Source organism: Bombina bombina, chromosome 5, assembly GCF_027579735.1.
Source record: "Bombina bombina isolate aBomBom1 chromosome 5, aBomBom1.pri, whole genome shotgun sequence".
Taxonomy (NCBI): domain Eukaryota; kingdom Metazoa; phylum Chordata; class Amphibia; order Anura; family Bombinatoridae; genus Bombina; species Bombina bombina.
In genome coordinates this window covers 193,908,866-193,929,401 of record NC_069503.1, presented here as the reverse complement: position 1 = coordinate 193,929,401, position 20,536 = coordinate 193,908,866, and the positions used below count along the sequence as shown (strand labels likewise).

Sequence of the window (20,536 nt, the reverse complement as noted above, 5' to 3'; positions counted from 1 at the left end):
CCCGTTAAGGGACATGAAACTCCTTTTTTTCTCATAATTCAGATAGAGCGTGCAATTTTAAATAACTTTCCATTTATTTGATATCTTAAACCACTCACATAGAATAATGATGGAATTATCATCCAAATAAAATAACTTCCTACAAAACGTGAAGAGGAGGTTTACGCTTAAATAGACACTTAAACCTCAGGGTTTATATTTTATCAATTCACACACTAGTTAAATGAATGTCTATGTTTTAAACAGACTTAATTTAAATAAAAAATGATGTGTGATCTCTTATCACGTAGAGGTTGAACATCAACAACATCATTTCATTTTCAATCATTCATTTTTCATTCTGCACTTTAAAACTTTTAGGAATTAGATTCCTTAACACAGTTTTTTAAAATCAAGTTGTTAACCTTTCACTATTAATAATATTCATGCATTATAATAACATATAACACCACCGATAAAGAGTTTCACACAATACAGTACAAATTACACAATCACATTAACAATGTATAGTATAAAGGTCGGATGATAAATGATACTCAATTGTTATAATAGGTGCTCTATATCTCCCATTATTCATGATAGTAACAATGTATAATCCCTATAAGGTGATAAAAAGGTATACAACAGAAGTGACTTAATTCAAGTTTGATTTTTTGAAATAATGCCACCATATTCAGCAGATGTTAAGATCAAGCTTACATTCAAGACTATAGAATATAGAAGTTCAGGATGCCTAAGATGAGTGGATCCAGCAGACAAGATGACGTCACCAAGGGGGAGTGGCCTTGGTTAATAGGCAATAAAAACTAGCCACAGGTGCAGCGCGCGTACCCTTTGAGAAAGCCGGTTAACGGTGAAACATGTTAGGGACTTGGTGAGGAGTCTATGGGTACTCCTATGTTTTAGATTTAGCAACCAGTAGTAAATATACAAGTTAAAAATATTAATCTCGAGCAAGCAGAGCACAAATAAGCTGAGAATATTAGGAAGGCTTTTATGCTAACATTTAAGGGACACGCAAGTAAAAATTAAACTTCATGATTCAGATAGAGCAGCAATTTTAAACAACTTTACAATTTATTTCCATTAACAAAATGTGCACAGTCTTTTTATATTTACACTTGTTGTCACCAGCACCTACTGAGCATGTGCAAGAATTCACAGAACATACGTATATGCATTTGTGATTGGCTGATGGCTGTCACAGGGGGAGAGTTAATAGACATAAATTTGAAATTAGTCAGAAAAATAAATCTACTACTCCTTTGAAGTTCAGACTAAGTGCTATTGCATTGTCTATTTATCATGCATGTGTTGATTATGTAAATCTACTGAATTAACTGGTCCTTTAAGGATACAGCCGCACATATGTGATTAGCATTTCTACTGCAAACAGCGTCAGATATTTGTACACTGGATGCAGCCATATTTCTTTCCTAAGACATGGAGAGTCCACAACGTCATTCCAATTACTAGGGGATGTTCACTCCTGGCCAGCAGGAGGAGGCAAAAAGCACCCCAGCTGAGCTGTGTCACTTCCCGTACACATGATTAGAAATTGGTGTCTGAAGATATTTAATCCTTTTATGGGTATTTTTCCCTGCAAGCAAGGATTGGGGTTTAGCTGTGTCCACGTCAATCTCTTTAGTACGAGTAGTGGTGGCTTTTAGCAGTTAGGTGGTGAGGTTGTACTTGCTTTGTTTCTAACATTGTTGCTACCCTTGATATAGAAAGCCAGAGTTGGTTACTGTGGTCTTTCTTTTTCTACAGGTCTCTGATAGGAGTATGTGTCCTTTCACGCCTTGTAAGCTGTCTTCCTGCCCGACAGCTGGATATGCAGGTAAGGACTTTTGTCTTCTAGGTATTGGAGTCTTGCACTTTCAGGAATTTTTCTTGCACTATTTTAAAGTTATGGGACTTATTTTATCCTTTGTTGATTTATTGGGGCAGTGTGCAGGCGCTACTAGTATGTGAAGGAGACTAAGGGGGTTTAACTCTTCCTTTATTTTTTATAGGACGGTTCCTCTGGGCCAGGAGACAGAAGGATTTATTTATCATGAGAAATTCTAGGAGCAAGTGTTTGGCATTGTTTTTAAACTTTATTTTTCATAATTGGGTTCGTAAGTGTTAGAGCTGCAGGGAAACGTTTGCGCGCTTTTGGTTTGTTGCGCAGTTTCGTGTGCTGCTGCTCACGTAAATGACCGCTCTTCCGCTTGTACGCTGAGCGGAGCGGTGTTATTCCTTGTGAGTCTTTGTCTGTGGCGGCTGTAGGGACCTCGGAGCTCTGCATTTGGTTTATTTAAGCAGCTAGCGGTTAAGGTAGGACACCTCAGTCTGGCTGAGGTGTATTTTTTCTTTTCTTTTTTTTTTCTTTATTTGCAATCAAAGAGAGAACTTTTAACTCAGCACTATTGCGCTCTGAGGGATTACAGTTCCTTCCTAAAGAGAGAGTTTCATTTTCTTCTTAAACGGGAAGAGTCCACAGCTGCATTCATTACTTTTGGGAATTCAGAACCTGGCCACCAGGAGGAGGCAAAGACACCCCAGCCAAAGGCTTCAAATACCTCCCCGACTTCCCTCATCCCCCCAGTCATTCTTTGCCTTTCGTCACAGGAGGTTGGCAGAGAAGTGTCAGAAGTTCGAGATAGTCTCTTATGGAGGGTAGTACTCTTCGAAATGGGACTGGAGTTTTAAGTAATCCTGTCAGCCTCTCAGTGAGAGCATGGATACAAGTTAGAGTCTGTAGATGCAGGGAGAGTCATCCTGTGAAACCATCCCGACTCATAGTAACAGCTCCTTGGCAGTCGGTGTTGACGAGTTTCGCTGCCTGCCTTTATTTACTCAAGTCCATGTTAGAAGCGAGGCTACTATCTGTCACACTTGAAGGGCCGTGTTCCTGTTCCACAGCGGAGATTCCGGTAAGATCTTTTCATTTTATTTTGATATGTGAATGTAATGTTAACGAAACAAGGTAGGGTCCCAGTGGGACTCCTTTTATCTTAATAAGGAATCGTGGGTTAATATCTCCTGAGGGGGGTTATTGAACAGGGGGGACTTTTAATCATGTTTGTTATATGGTTTTATCTGCTAATGTGTAGCAATACTTAGGCTCATGGCTTTTACGGAACATAACAGCCTTATCTTAATGGCGCAATCTCTTGAGATTGCGTGCCCTTTTCTCCAACATAGGTGTGTCCGGTCCACGGCGTCATCCTTACTTGTGGGATATTCTCTTCCCCAACAGGAAATGGCAAAGAGCCCAGCAAAGCTGGTCACATGATCCCTCCTAGGCTCCGCCTACCCCAGTCATTCTCTTTGCCGTTGTACAGGCAACATCTCCACGGAGATGGCTTAGAGTTTTTTAGTGTTTAACTGTAGTTTTTATTATTCAATCAAGAGTTTGTTATTTTGAAATAGTGCTGGTATGTACTATTTACTCAGAAACAGAAAAGAGATGAAGATTTCTGTTTGTATGAGGAAAATGATTTTAGCAACCGTCACTAAAATCCATGGCTGTTCCACACAGGACTGTTGAGAGCAATTAACTTCAGTTGGGGGAACAGTGAGCAGTCTCTTGCTGCTTGAGGTATGACACATTCTAACAAGACGATGTAATGCTGGAAGCTGTCATTTTCCCTCTGGGATCCGGTAAGCCATGTTTATTACGATTGTAAATAAGGGCTTCAAAAAGGGCTTATTAAGACTGTAGACTTTTTTTGGGCTAAATCGATTGATTATTAACACATATTTAGCCTTGAGGAATCATTTTATCTGGGTATTTTGATATAATAATATCGGCAGGCACTGTTTTAGACTCCTTATTCTTTAGGGGCTTTCCCAAAGCATAGGCAGAGCCTCATTTTCGCGCCGGTGTTGCGCACTTGTTTTTGAGAGGCATGGCATGCAGTCGCATGTGAGAGGAGCTCTGATACTTAGAAAAGACTTTCTGAAGGCGTCATTTGGTATCGTATTCCCCTTGGGGCTTGGTTGGGTCTCAGCAAAGCAGATACCAGGGACTGTAAAGGGGTTAAAGTTCAAAACGGCTCCGGTTCCGTTATTTTAAGGTTTAAAGCTTCCAAATTTGATGTGCAATACTTTTAAGGCTTTAAGACACTGTGGTGAAAATTTGGTGAATTTTGAACAATTCCTTCATGTTTTTTCGCATTTGCAGTAATAAAGTGTGTTCAGTTTAAAATTTAAAGTGACAGTAACGGTTTTATTTTAAAACGTTTTTTGTACTTGTTATCAAGTTTATGCCTGTTTAACATGTCTGAACTACCAGATAGACTGTGTTCTGAATGTGGGGAAGCCAGAATTCCTATTCATTTAAATAAATGTGATTTATGTGACAATGACAATGATGCCCAAGATGATTCCTCAAGTGAGGGGAGTAAGCATGGTACTGCATCATTCCCTCCTTCGTCTACACGAGTCTTGCCCACTCAGGAGGCCCCTAGTACATCTAGCGCGCCAATACTCCTTACTATGCAACAATTAACGGCTGTAATGGATAATTCTGTCAAAAACATTTTAGCCAAAATGAACACTTATCAGCGTAAGCGCGACTGCTCTGTTTTAGATACTGAAGAGCATGACGACGCTGATATTAATATTTCTGAAGGGCCCCTAACTCAGTCTGATGGGGCCAGGGAGGTTTTGTCTGAGGGAGAAATTACTGATTCAGGGAACATTTCTCAACAAGCTGAACCTGATGTGATTGCATTTAAATTTAAGTTGGAACATCTCCGCATTCTGCTTAAGGAGGTATTATCCACTCTGGATGATTGTGACAAGTTGGTCATCCCAGAGAAACTATGTAAAATGGACAAGTTCCTAGAGGTGCCGGGGCTCCCAGAAGCTTTTCCTATACCCAAGCGGGTGGCGGACATTGTTAATAAAGAATGGGAAAGGCCCGGTATTCCTTTCGTCCCTCCCCCCATATTTAAAAAATTGTTTCCTATGGTCGACCCCAGAAAGGACTTATGGCAGACAGTCCCCAAGGTCGAGGGAGCGGTTTCCACTTTAAACAAACGCACCACTATACCCATAGAGGATAGTTGTGCTTTCAAAGATCCTATGGATAAAAAATTAGAAGGTTTGCTTAAAAAGATTTTTGTTCAGCAGGGTTACCTTCTACAACCAATTTCATGCATTGTCCCTGTCGCTACAGCCGCATGTTTCTGGTTCGATGAGCTGATAAAGGCGGTCGACAGTGATTCTCCTCCTTATGAGGAGATTATGGACAGAATCAATGCTCTCAAATTGGCTAATTCTTTCACCCTAGACGCCACTTTGCAATTGGCTAGGTTAGCGGCTAAGAATTCTGGGTTTGCTATTGTGGCGCGCAGAGCGCTTTGGTTGAAATCTTGGTCGGCTGATGCGTCTTCCAAGAACAAGCTACTTAACATTCCTTTCAAGGGGAAAACGCTGTTTGGCCCTGACTTGAAAGAGATTATCTCGGATATCACTGGGGGTAAGGGCCACGCCCTTCCTCAGGATCGGCCTTTCAAGGCAAAAAATAAACCTAATTTTCGTCCCTTTCGCAGAAACGGACCAGCCCAAAGTGCTACGTCCTCTAAGCAAGAGGGTAATACTTCTCAAGCCAAGCCAGCTTGGAGACCAATGCAAGGCTGGAATAAGGGAAAGCAGGCCAAGAAACCTGCCACTGCTACCAAGACAGCATGAAATGTTGGCCCCCGATCCGGGACCGGATCTGGTGGGGGGCAGACTCTCTCTCTTCGCTCAGGCTTGGGCAAGAGATGTTCTGGATCCTTGGGCGCTAGAAATAGTCTCCCAAGGTTATCTTCTGGAATTCAAGGGACTTCCCCCAAGGGGGAGGTTCCACAGGTCTCAGTTGTCCTCAGACCACATAAAAAGACAGGCATTCTTACATTGTGTAGAAGACCTGTTAAAAATGGGAGTGATTCATCCCGTTCCATTAAGAGAACAAGGGATGGGGTTCTACTCCAATCTGTTTATAGTTCCCAAAAAAGAGGGAACGTTCAGACCAATCTTAGATCTCAAGATCTTAAACAAGTTTCTCAAGGTTCCATCGTTCAAGATGGAAACCATTCGAACTATTCTTCCTTCCATCCAGGAAGGTCTATTCATGAACACGGTGGATTTAAAGGATGCGTATCTACATATTCCTATCCACAAGGAACATCATCGGTTCCTGAGGTTCGCATTCCTGGACAAACATTACCAGTTCGTGGCGCTTCCTTTCGGATTAGCCACTGCTCCAAGGATTTTCACAAAGGTACTAGGGTCCCTTCTAGCTGTGCTAAGACCAAGGGGCATTGCTGTAGTACCTTACTTGGACGACATTCTGATTCAAGCGTCGTCCCTTCCTCAAGCAAAGGCTCACACGGACATTGTCCTGGCCTTTCTCAGATCTCACGGATGGAAAGTGAACGTGGAAAAGAGTTCTCTATCTCCGTCAACAAGGGTTCCCTTCTTGGGAACAATAATAGACTCCTTAGAAATGAGGATTTTTCTGACAGAGGCCAGAAAAACAAAACTTCTAGACTCTTGTCGGATACTTCATTCCGTTCCTCTTCCTTCCATAGCTCAGTGCATGGAAGTGATCGGGTTGATGGTAGCGGCAATGGACATAGTTCCTTTTGCACGCATTCATCTAAGACCATTACAACTGTGCATGCTCAGTCAGTGGAATGGGGACTATACAGACTTGTCTCCGAAGATACAAGTAAATCAGAGGACCAGAGACTCACTCCGTTGGTGGCTGTCCCTGGACAACCTGTCACGAGGGATGACATTCCGCAGACCAGAGTGGGTCATTGTCACGACCGACGCCAGTCTGATGGGCTGGGGCGCGGTCTGGGGATCCCTGAAAGCTCAGGGTCTTTGGTCTCGGGAAGAATCTCTTCTACCGATAAATATTCTGGAACTGAGAGCGATATTCAATGCTCTCAAGGCTTGACCTCAGCTAGCGAGGGCCAAGTTCATACGGTTTCAATCAGACAACATGACAACTGTTGCGTACATCAACCATCAGGGGGGAACAAGGAGTTCCCTGGCGATGGAAGAAGTGGCCAAAATCATTCTATGGGCGGAGTCTCACTCCTGCCACCTGTCTGCTATCCACATCCCAGGAGTGGAAAATTGGGAAGCGGATTTTCTGAGTCGTCAGACATTGCATCCGGGGGAGTGGGAACTCCATCCGGAAATCTTTGCCCAAGTCACTCAGCTGTGGGGCATTCCAGACATGGATCTGATGGCCTCTCGTCAGAACTTCAAAGTTCCTTGCTACGGGTCCAGATCCAGGGATCCCAAGGCGGCTCTAGTGGATGCATTAGTAGCACCTTGGACCTTCAAACTAGCTTATGTGTTCCCGCCGTTTCCTCTCATCCCCAGGCTGGTAGCCAGGATCAATCAGGAGAGGGCGTCGGTGATCTTGATAGCTCCTGCGTGGCCACGCAGGACTTGGTACGCAGATCTGGTGAATATGTCATCGGCTCCTCCTTGGAAGCTACCTTTGAGACGAGACCTTCTTGTTCAGGGTCCGTTCGAACATCCGAATCTGGTTTCACTCCAGCTGACTGCTTGGAGATTGAACGCTTGATCTTATCGAAGCGAGGATTCTCAGATTCTGTTATCGATACTCTTGTTCAGGCCAGAAAGCCTGTAACTAGAAAGATTTACCACAAAATTTGGAAAAAATATATCTGTTGGTGTGAATCTAAAGGATTCCCTTGGGACAAGGTTAAGATTCCTAGGATTCTATCCTTCCTTCAAGAAGGATTGGAAAAAGGATTATCTGCAAGTTCCCTGAAGGGACAGATTTCTGCCTTGTCTGTGTTACTTCACAAAAAGCTGGCCGCTGTGCCAGATGTTCAAGCCTTTGTTCAGGCTCTGGTTAGAATTAAGCCTGTTTACAAACCTTTGACTCCTCCTTGGAGTCTCAATTTAGTTCTTTCAGTTCTTCAGGGGGTTCCGTTTGAACCCTTGCATTCCGTTGATATTAAGTTATTATCTTGGAAAGTTTTGTTTTTAGTTGCAATTTCTTCTGCTAGAAGAGTTTCAGAATTATCTGCTCTGCAGTGTTCTCCTCCTTATCTGGTGTTCCATGCAGATAAGGTGGTTTTACGTACTAAACCTGGTTTTCTTCCAAAAGTTGTTTCTAACAAAAACATTAACCAGGAGATTATCGTACCTTCTCTGTGTCCGAAACCAGTTTCAAAGAAGGAACGTTTGTTACACAATTTGGATGTTGTTCGCGCTCTAAAATTCTATTTAGATGCTACAAAGGATTTTAGACAAACATCTTCCTTGTTTGTTGTTTATTCCGGTAAAAGGAGAGGTCAAAAAGCAACTTCTACCTCTCTCTCTTTTTGGATTAAAAGCATCATCAGATTGGCTTACGAGACTGCCGGACGGCAGCCTCCCGAAAGAATCACAGCTCATTCCACTAGGGCTGTGGCTTCCACATGGGCCTTCAAGAACGAGGCTTCTGTTGATCAGATATGTAGGGCAGCGACTTGGTCTTCACTGCACACTTTTACCAAATTTTACAAGTTTGATACTTTTGCTTCTTCTGAGGCTATTTTTGGGAGAAAGGTTTTGCAAGCCGTGGTGCCTTCCATTTAGGTGACCTGATTTGCTCCCTCCCTTCATCCGTGTCCTAAAGCTTTGGTATTGGTTCCCACAAGTAAGGATGACGCCGTGGACCGGACACACCTATGTTGGAGAAAACAGAATTTATGTTTACCTGATAAATTACTTTCTCCAACGGTGTGTCCGGTCCACGGCCCGCCCTGGTTTTTTTAATCAGGTCTGATAATTTATTTTCTTTAACTACAGTCACCACGGTACCATATGGTTTCTCCTATGCAAATATTCCTCCTTAACGTCGGTCGAATGACTGGGGTAGGCGGAGCCTAGGAGGGATCATGTGACCAGCTTTGCTGGGCTCTTTGCCATTTCCTGTTGGGGAAGAGAATATCCCACAAGTAAGGATGACGCCGTGGACCGGACACACCGTTGGAGAAAGTAATTTATCAGGTAAACATAAATTCTGTTTTTGTGACTGGCACGGTGCACCTCGTGACGGGTGCGGTTACGTTGTTTGTCACTTTCGTATACTGACTGTGTGGTGACAGAGTCTAGCTTGTGGGTTGTCTGGTTCACAGGAGGTGGTGAGTGCCCCAGCCACTGGGGGTGTAAAAAGGGTGCAAATTAGTGTTTGTCATTTTTGTAATCCAAAGATTATGGAGGATTCTGGACAGTCTGGATAAGGGTCTTGCCGTCAGTTCCCTAAGGGGACAGATCTTGGCTTTATCTGTACTGTGGCATAAGAAGCTTACGGAGCTTCCTGACATTCAGTCCTTTAAGGCTCTGGTTAGGATCAGGCCTGTCTTCAGGAATCTGGCTCCTTCTTGGAGCTTAAACTTGGTTCTTAAGGTTTTGCAGAGGGCTCCATTTGAGCCTATGCATTCTCTTCACATTAAGGTTCTTTCATGGAAAGTCCTGTTATTACTGGCTATTGCATCGGCACGCAGAGTTTGAGTTGACGGCCTTGCAGTGTGAATCGCCTTACTTAGTTTTTCATTTTGATAAGGCTGTTCTTCGCACTGGATTGGGATTCCTTCCCAAGGTGGTGTCAAGTCGTAACATCAATCAGGAAATAGTGGTTCCTTCTTTGTGTCCTAACCCTTCTTCGAAGGAGAGGTTACTTCATAATCTGAACGTGGTTCGGGATTTGAAGTTTTATCTTCAGGCGACGAAGGAGTTCAGACAGACCTCGTCCTTATTTGTTGTGTACTCAGGGAAGTGCAGGGAGCAAAGGGCCTCCGCCACTTCTCTATCATTTTGGTTGAGGAGTATAATCCATCTGGCATATGAGACAGCAGGGCACAAGCATCCTCAGAGGATTAAGGCTCATTCGACTAGAGCTGTGGCCTCTTCTTGGGCCTTTAAGAATGAGGCTTTTTTGGAGTAGATTTGTAAGGCGGCCACTTGGTCTTCCTTACATACTTTTTTTGCAAAATTTTATAAATTTGATGTTTTTGCTTCGGCGGAAGCAGCTTTTAAAAGAGAGGTTCTGCAGGCTATGGTGCCCTCCGTTTAGGGTTCGCCTCCTTTTGCCCTCCCGTTTTTTTTAAATTCAGTTTCCTCTAGAGCTTGGGTATTTGTTCCCACAAGTAATGAATGAAGCAGTGGACTTTCCTCCCATTAAGATGGAAAACATAAATTATGCTTACCTGATAATTTCATTTCCATCTGTGGGAGGAGAGTCCACTGCCCCCTCCCGTTTCTCCGGTGGGCGGACCTAAATTTAGTTTATTCTAATAACTTTTTTTGCACTTAAAGGGACACTAAACCCAAATTTTTTTCTTTCGTGATTCAGATAGAGCATGCAATTTTAAGCAACTTTCTAATTTACTACTATTATCAATTTTTCTTCGTTCTCTTTCTATCCTCATTTGAAAAAGAAGGCATCTAAGCTTTTTTTTGGTTTAGTATTCTGGCAGCACTTTTTTATTGGTGGATGAATTTATCCACCAATCAGCAAGAACAACCCAGGTTGTTAACCAAAAATGGGCCGGCATCTAAACTTAGATTCTTGCATTTCAAATGAAGATACCAAGAGAATGAAGAAAATTTGATAATAGGAATAATTTAGAAAGTTGCTTAAAATGTCATGCTCTATCTGAATCACAAAAGAAAAAAATTTGGGTTCAGTGTCCCTTTAACTGTGTCTGTGTTAGCAGCCATGCCCCCTTTAAGTAAGCACAAACAAATCTCTTATAAACATCTTTTATTCTGTTATCTCAGTTTTTCTGATCTCCTACACAGTTACTTGCAGACTCAAGTTCTTCCTCTTCAGATCCGTCTTCTGAGGGTGAATCCTCATCTTTTGTTTAAGATTGAACATCTTAGAACTGGTTTTAAAGTGAAGGTAAACTTTGATGAATGAAAGCCCGGTTTTTAAAAATACTATTAAAAACAGGGGCACTTTCATTCATCAAAGTTTACAAAACAGCCGTTTTGATGAAAAACTTACCTTTTTTTCCCCTTTTCACAGCCAGAGCAGCTTCCCCCTCCTGGAAATCCTCTCTTCACACGTCAGCAATGACTAATCCGGCTTTCCCCCCAGGGTAGTCATTGCCTGAGGCCATGCTGTGATTGGAGAAAGCCGGATTAGTCATTGCTGACGTGTGAAGAGAGGATTTCCAGGAGGGGGAAGCTGCTCTGGCTGTCAAAAGAAAAAAAGGTAAGTTTTTAATCAAAACGGCTGCTTTGTAAACTTTGATGAATGAAAGTGCCCCTGTTTTTAATAGTATTTTTAAAAAACGGGCTTTCATTCATCAAAGTTTACCTTCACTTTAAGGAGGGGTTAAGCACCTTAAGGGTACAGGATCATAAACATTTGGAAAATAAATCATTTAAATAATTTAATTTGATTTTCACCATCTGTTAAAACCGCAACATTTTTTTTTCTAGTTCTGTTGGTGATATCTAAAATTATATCCTTTGAATGTTCAGGTCTTTTCCTTCTTTCAATCCAGCTTCTGCTTTCAAAAAGAAGTTTCCTCTATCTATGGCTAGTGTGGAGTTTTGGGATTCAATTTCAAAGGTAGATGGTGTCATTTTTACTCTTGCTAAGAGGACTGCTATCTCTTCAGAAGAGTTTTTCCTCAAAGGCCTTCCTTCAAGTGACTTATTTGTTTAATACACCTGTTAGTATAGATTGTGTGGCAGCGACCTCTACTCTTGGGTGTGAAAATGTGTCTGTACAGTTGTCAGATAATTCTGTTGGATTTTCTATATTGTTGACATCCTCAGATTAAATGCCAAGAACATGGTGTTGTCGTTTTTCACAAGAAGAGCCTTTCGACTTATATCTTGGTCAGCTGACATGGTTTAAAAATCTAGGCTCCTTTTTAAAGTAAAGATTTTATTTAGGTCTAATCTAGGTTCTATAATTTCTAATGTTAACTGCAGGTAAAGTAGTTGTTCTTCTTCAAGACATGAGGTCTAGGGGAAGCAATAGAACTTCAAGTCATTTTTGTTCCTTTTGTCAATCTAGGAACCATTAAATCAGCATGAAGGTGCGACCTCCAATCCAGGTTGGATTCTAGTAGGGGGAAGATTATGCCTTTTCAGAAGGACTGGTCACAATTAGTGCAAGATCCTTGGGTACTACAAATGGTGATTAAAATGGGTTTCAGATTAAGGCCTTTCCAGAGGAAGGTTTTTCTGTCCCACATTCCAAAAAAACCCTGTGAAGACTCAGGCCTTTTTTTTTTCTTTTTGATCAGGATCTAGAATTCATGGTTGTACTAGTTTAATTTCCTATTCTAGAACAAAACAGGTTTTTTTTCTCAAATCTGTTCATAGTTTCCAAGAAAGAGGGAACTTTCAAGTCAGTTATGGAATTAAAGTCTCTATACAAATGCCTAAGGCTTCTAGTCTTTAAAATGGAAACCTTATGAATTATTTTCCCTTTGTTCAACTAGGGCAATTTATGTCATCAATAAATTTGAAGGATGCTTACCTTTATATCTTTATTCTCAAGGATCATCATCAGTTCCTTTGTTTTGCTTCCAGGACAATCTCTTTCAGTTTGTAGCTTTTCCATTTGGTCTGGCTACTGCTCCCAGAATTTTTATGAAAGTTCTAGGAATGCTACTGTCTGTATTTTAAGCCCAATGTATTTTGTTGGCTGCTTACCTGGACAATATCTTGGTACAGGCTCCATCTTTACTTTTAGCTGTATCTCATACCAACAAAGAAACTATTATTGTATCTTTTCTGTTATGGCTGGAGAATCAACCCTCCTAAGAGCTCTTTATCTCTTCAACCAAGAGTCTCCTTTCTAGGAGTCATTATAGACTGGATGGCAATGAGTCTTTGACAGATCACTGAAGAATGTATTTGCAGTCAAATGTGTGAGACTTCATTCTCTATTCTACTGTAGCTTTATGCATGGGAGTTCTAAGTCTGATGCTAGCTGCATAAGATGCGATTTAATTTGCTCAGTTTCACATGACTACTGTTCTGTTATGTATGCTATGTAAGTGATGCAAATTCTACTCTCAGCTTTCTCAAAGGATTCTTTTGGATTCAGCTACAAGGAATTGCTATTCTGGTGGATAAAGCACCAGTCTATTCCAGTGGAAACCTATTTTCTCCGTTCATCCTTGACAATAATCTCAACAGACTCAAGTCTCCTGGGTAGGGGTGCAGTATGGGGGCCCAGGACAGCACTGGCAGTTTGGTTTCCTCAGGAGGTGATGTTTCCATAAACATCTTAGAACTATGTGCTATCTTCAGGGCTCTCTAGATCTAGTCTCTCCTGAAGGAAGATATTTTCCTTTGCTTTCAATCAGATAATGTCACAGCGATGGCATATATCAATCTCCTAGGGGGGAACTTGCAGTTCTCTAGCGATGCATGATGTCTCTCATATTCTCTTGGGCACAGACAAAGTCTCCTACTGATAAACCTAATAGCTTCTCATTTGAACAACAAACTTCCCAGGTATTTTGCAAAATCCAGGAATCCTCATCCAGAGTCAGCAGGTGCTCTAACTTAATTTTTCCTCCACCAGTTCTTATGCCCAGAGTGATATCTCGGATCTTCAAGAGCAATCTTCTGTAATCTTGATTGCCCCATTTTGGCCTTGCAGAACGGGGCTCTGAATCTGATGTCTAGTTCCTTCCATGATCTCTTCCTTTAAGGCACATTCTTCTTTCTCATAGTGATTTTTATCATCAAGATCTCAATCTTTCAACTTGAAGGCTTGGAGACTGAACGCCTATTCCTAAAGCTGTGTAGTTCTTCAGATGAGGTGGGAAGGATGAAGTATTCTTGAAAGTTTAGGGAATCTTTGCCTCCTCCTAGTGGCTAGAAAGTGAATTCCATGCATAATGGATCATGGACTCTCACCACCATGAAATTAATTAATGTAAGCATTCATTATTATTTTTCTTGCAAAATTCATATATTTTTTTTATTTTTTTTTATTGAGTTTCAAAGTAAGGCATTTATGAAACATAAAACCAAGCATATTAATAACATATAAGCTTTGTATGGTACATATCCAAAGATACAAAGTATGTTTCAGAAGAACACTCTAGGAAAATAGTATACAACTAAAATGCCTAATACTCTTGAGCGCCTCCCAGATGATATAAGAGGCCACTCTTGGACCTCAGACATGGGTATATAGCACAAATTATATGGGAGATTATTGTTAACAATGGAGACCACTTTTGGATCTCCAGACAAGAACCTCATTTTCCAATGTGAAAAGATCAGTCTTAGTTCTCAAATAGAAATATGGTAAGATAAATAATAAGAAGGTATGAATAGATTACACAACAATAAAATAAGATGGTATGGGCGCCCTCACTTACAGAAGCCTATGCTGCAGATGATTATACTATTAGGGACTCATATGTATTTTGCTCTCTGCTCCATGCTCGGTAAGGGAAAAGCAGATATATAAACTGATAGGGCGTAAAAAGATACTTTAGGAAGCTCCTGAATCAAACCAGATCACAGTATAATTAAATTTTAGCTTCACAAATAAACAATACGGCATGATAGATACTAGGGAGGTATAAATTAGAATATATAATTAGAATAGAGTGGACACATTCACTTATAGATGCCTAAACTGCAAATAAACATAAGCTTATGGGACATAAAAGACTATGCTGGAAAGTTCCTGACATAGACCAGGCCAGAGTAAAGCTAGGTTTTGGCCTCTCAGTTGGGAGTGTAGGTATGGATATGACAGGAGTCTAGACATTTTACAAGTTAGGTGAGTACAGCTCTTATTAGTTAATACAGAATCATACAAATAAATGCACTCAAAGCATAAGAAGTAAGTAATAGGAATTCAACGCCAACAGTGCATGGGAATAGTCATACCAGTATTTGAGTACATAAGATGGGCTTAAACAGACGTGAGCTCTTTAGATTTATACTTGGAATGTAATAACCCTATAGGGTAATAAAGGCCTATAGTACCGCGGGAAACTAGGGACATAGGGCTGACTGTTAGAGCGTGAACTATAGTTTCTGCCTCGGCCGCTGGCAAAAACACAGCCACAAGTTTTCATGGAGCATTAACCTAGCAGCAGCTCTATAAGAGAGACATATATTTAACTATTCTTAGTTGGGCATGGTGGTTATATCTTCTATAGGCATTCAATCTACTGGTAACATATATACTATTAACTGTATTAACTGAATAACTAGCTAAAACTAGAAAGACTTAACCCAGGCTATGAGGGTATATTAACTATGCGTAACAAATAAACTAAGGTAACCCCCTCAAGCAGGACAATCATCGCATTCATTATCACAGCCTGGCTATGAGGAGAAAGAAAAAAATAAGTAAAAAGAAAATAGATTAACCAAACTTCTAGTAAGAGTTGCTGATATCACTCTGTCCACAACATTAAAGTAATCCGGATACACTATCAGTTCAGGGATGGGGCAGCATTTACCCGACTCCAGCTTTCTCTTGAGAGATGCGATATTTGGGGAAAGTGCAGCAGGCCAAGGCCCCACAATATGGACCAACTGATCGCCCCTGCTCTGTCACTACAGTCCTTTGCACTGGTACTAGGATGAAAGTCCCCACAAAGTGACAATCCAGCTGTAGAGAGTCTAGTCCTAATGAGGGTAACGATTGTGTCAATGCGACCGCAATGTCTCCAAAAGAGACTCCGGTGAAGATGCTTTTAGGGATAGACGTGATGGCCTCCTTTGGCAGCACGGAGGGGGAGCAGCCCGCAGGTGTAGATTTTATTGCGCTTGCTAACGGCACACAAAGTCCTGTGACAATGTCCACATGTCCGGTAACTGCTCCGCCACACCGTGTCTCCGGCTCCTCAAGTCCAGCCTCAGCAGCTATCGGGGGTGTAATGCAGGCGGGTGATGGGCACCCAGGCCCTAAAGCGCCCCCACTTTTCATATATTCAGTGGCTTGTTTACTAGAAAATACACTTTATTGGGGGTCTCTATACATAACAGATTTTTTTTTTATTGAGTATATAATGTCCCATTACCTAGCAAATCACCAATTCTTTGCTTTGTAGTGGCTTTCCAAGACCTCCACAATTAGAAAGAGCTGGTGATTCTATTTTAAATGTAAATGAGGGGTCTTGGTAGTCTGTGGCTATTAAGGGAGGGGTTTGAATAACAACCCCCCATCCAGCTCCTTTTCCTGCCTGTCATATTGTGATCCCACCCCCTTTGGGATGTTATCACTCACGCTTGTGGTAACATCACAAGTGACGCCCACATGGTGGATTTGATTTAAATCAAAACTATTTTAATCCCGATTCGAATCACTAGTCAGTATCCCTCGATTTAAATCATAGTTTTCTACATAAAGGTTTCATTTTAAAAATAATAAATTTTCAGATTATTGTTCCAGTTAGATTAGAAAATGACTTTTAATTTTATACCATTAGAAATACATAGATCATTATGAAATTGTGAGGTCAACAGTCTCCAGTTTAATAGATTAGTCATTCATATTTTGATCAACTTTTCCGCTGTATTTTATTGGAAGGAGAAAAATAATCATTACCTTAAAGGGACCGTAAAGTCGTAATTAGACATTCATGATTTAGACAGAACATACAGTTTTTAACAACTTTCCAATGTACTTCTATTGTTTAATTTGCTTCCTTCTCTTCTAATCCTTTGCTGATCGTTTTTAACTAGGAAAGCTCTGGAGCAGCAAAGAACCTAGGTTCTAGCTGCTGATTGGTGGCTTTGTATATATACCGATTGTCATTGGCTCACCCATGTGTTCAGTTAGAGACCAGTAGTGCACTGCTGCTCCTTCAACAAATGATGCCAAGAGAATGAAACAAATTTGATAAAAGAAGTAAACTGAAAAGTTGTTTAAAATTGTATGTTCTACCTAAATCATGAAAGAGAAAAAAAATAGGTTTCATGTCCCTTTAATATTAAAAATTGAAATATTTTATTTAACTAAAGAAAAACAATTATTACCATAATGATAACATTGAAATTGTTCATTTAAACCAAAATAATATTATAGATTTCACTTTAATTTTTACTGCTTGCCCCTCCCTCCTCACACTTCAGTCCTTGTGCAGATCTATTCCACTCCAAACAATCTTCTATTCATTGTGCTTCTTGAAACTTAGTAAGGGGTTGATTCTGTGTACATAGAATTGCAGGGGAACAGTGGGATTAAATGGATAGTTATGTCAAAATTAAACTTTTTTTTTTATATTTTGTTTTATTCTGATAGAACATAAAGTTCCAATGTACTTCTATTATCTAATTTGCTTTGTTCTCTTGTTATCTTCTGTTCAAAAGCATACCTAGCAGCAATGCACTACTGGGAGCTAGCTGCTGATTGGTACAGCCATCAGCCAATCACAAATGCATATATGCATGTATGTTCTGTGAAGTCTTGCACATGCTCAGTAGGAGCTGGTGACTCAACGTGTAAATATAATGGAAGTAAATTGGAAAGGTGTTTAAAATTGCTGCTCTATCTGAATCATGAAAGTTTAATTTTGACTTGAGTATCCCTTTAATACACTGTCACTTTAATAAACACTATGTACTTCGGTGTGCTCTTCAACAAATAATACAATGAGTACAAAGTAAATTTGATGATGTAAGGAAATTGGATTTGTTTTTTAAATTGTGTGCTCTATCTGAATCAGAAACCTTTTGGGTTTCATGTCCATTTAAAGTTTCATAGCTAGTGTCTATGCCCCATGCATGGTCTGGGATAAAAAACTATAATTTGTCAGACGTGTGCAAACGCTACTAGTTCAATAAGCCATCTAAACATGAGAGAGCGTATTTCTGCAGTGGCGCTCACTAAGATGGGACTGGCCACATTATACTAACACTTATGCACAAGATAACTGCTCAAAATTAATATAATGTTACTTAAAAATAGCACAGGGAATTATTTACTATTTGTTAATTTAGCTTTATACACTCCTTTTATTTATATTTTAGTAATAATTTGCTAATATTTATTGGTCAAAAAAGTACAGCACTGTATGAATCATTTTTTATAAAGAATAACTAAGCCTTTGATGTTATGGATACCTGTTTTTCTGTGCTCACTGGGAAAAAACTGTATGTATTAATCACACATTTTTTTTTCTAACCAGTTAATGTAAAAAATAATGGAATATAAATCATTTTTTCATTGAGTAATATTTTCAGAACTTAAAGGGACATGAAACCCAAAAATTTTCTTTCATGATTCAGATAGAGAATACAGTTTTAAACAACTTTCTAATTTACTTCTATTATCTAATTTGTTTTCATTCTCTTTGTATCATTTGTTGAAGAAGCAGAAATTCACTACTGGTTTCATTGGGTGAGCCAATGACAATCGATATAAATATGCAGCAACCAATCAGCAGCTAGAAACTAGGTTCTTCGATGCTCCTGAGCTTTCCTAGATAACCTTTCAGCAAAGGATAACAAGAGAAGTAAACAAATTAAATACAAGTAGTAAATTGGAAAGCTGTTTAAAATTGTATTATATATCTGAATCGTGAAAGAAAAAATTTGGGTTTCATGTCCCTTTTTAAATGCAATTTATTTTTTTTCAGTAGTAGTTTTCATGGTGACCACTAGATGGTGGTAAAAGATAACAGATATTTTTTACTTTGCTTATTTACTATTAATGTCATACATGGAAAAACCATTCTTTAATAGCACATATTGATATAACCAATCAAACCTGTAAAAATGTATTTTATTTCCAGCGTATAAGGATTACAGTAAAAAAAAAAAGTTTAATATAATAAATGCAAATTATTGCAAGCATTCTGTACTGTCCATTTTTTTTATTTAAAAAAAAAACACTTGAATTTTATTTTCTAATGGCAAAATGAATTTAAAAAAAAAAACAAAAAACTATAAATAACTTCAGTTATTAAGCATAATTACTAAATAACTTTCCAAATGTACTTCTTTTATCATATTTTCTTTGTTCTTTGTGTGCCTTTGTTGAAGTGTATACCTCGGTAGGCTCAGTAGCAGTAATGCACTGCTAAGAGCTATCTGATGATTGGTAGCTGCACATATATGCCTCTTGTCATTTGCTCACCCGGTGTGTTCAGCTAGCACCCAATAGTACATTGCGGCTCCTTCAACAAAGGATACCAAGATAATGAACACATTTGATAATATAAAAAAAATTAAAAGAAATATTTCATAATTCAGACAGAACATGCAATTTTAAACAATTTTCCAATCTGCTTATGTCTCTTTAACCCCTTTACTACTGTGAATTTCAGAGAAAAACTTGCCCAAAGTACCAGAATTTTTTTTAGCATTTTTGCTCGCACTCAGTTAAAGCAGAAAAAGAGCCTTGTTTTTTTTTAAAGTAGACAACCCAAGGTTGCTACTATTTAGCCGTCAAATACGATATAAAAAATGATTACCTTTTTTTTTTTTTTTTTTTTTTTTTTTTTTTACAAACTTTGGGGTTCTTACTGAAATTATTTACATATAATTACTGCAGTCATAAGACAAATGGTTGTAAAAGCTTATCTGGGGTTCCCTTTGTTCAGAAACAGCAGACATGCATGGCTTTGAAATTTGTTTTTTTTTCACAATTAGAAGGACGCTAATTGCAGCTGTGCACCCCACTTATGAAAATCCAGGCAGTGAAGGTGTTGATCAGTTAGCTTGTATTGTTAATTTTTGCTTTATTGTATAGATTTCCCTCCTACACCCTGATCCCTTCCAAACACCTCTCATAAACTCCCCCAACACACGCACATTGGTCACCACCATTTTAAGTACTGGCACAGTCTGCCAGTATGCAGTTTAGTAGTTTTTATATATATATACTTGTGTAGTGTAGGTCCCTCCTTATCCTCCCACTGCCATATTTGTTACTTGCATCCAGTCTGCCATTAACAAATTTACTTTTTTTCTTTTCTTTTTCCTGTAGTGTAGTGGACCCTCTACCCGCCCCAAGATCACCTTTTTTCTGTAGCTTTGCGTTCTGGAGCATTTGTTCCATAGTGTAGGGCCCCTCCCTCTTCCCAGCCTCACATTTTTGCTGTAGTGTAGAGAATTCTGCCCCTCTCGCTCTCTTCTTTACTTCTCTCCCACTCGGCACCAATGATGATCGTTAGAGAGAGACAGTGTCACTCTCAGTATTGATCAGGCGATCTGGCAACATATAGTAAAGGAGCACAATAACCTATTCTCTTACCATATGAAGGCAGATGACTTCTGCCCCCAGTCTCCACTATCTAAGCTGACGGCGGGGACCACATCGTGCCCAACAGTGTTGGACATAGGTACTAAGTCAACACAGTACACTGATAACAAAAGTACATTTTAAACTGTTGCCCAAATTGACTTTGTTCCCTTGGTATCCTTTATTGAAATGCAGGTAGGTAGACTCAGGAGCGTTCCAGTCTCTGAAGCACTATATTGAAGCAGTTTTGCAAGAATAATTTTGAACACTAGATGCCTGCAGTGTTTGCGCATTGTATAACATTGTTAAAAGCATTTGTGC

At 39.8% G+C, this 20,536-nt stretch overlaps 1 protein-coding gene across 3 annotated transcripts in view; it reads left to right on the top strand.

The window, feature by feature from the left end:
* LMBR1 (limb development membrane protein 1) overlaps positions 1-20,536 on the top strand; it is a 777,013-nt gene that overhangs the window by 177,745 nt on the left and 578,732 nt on the right. The gene's annotated exons all lie outside the window — the stretch shown is intronic.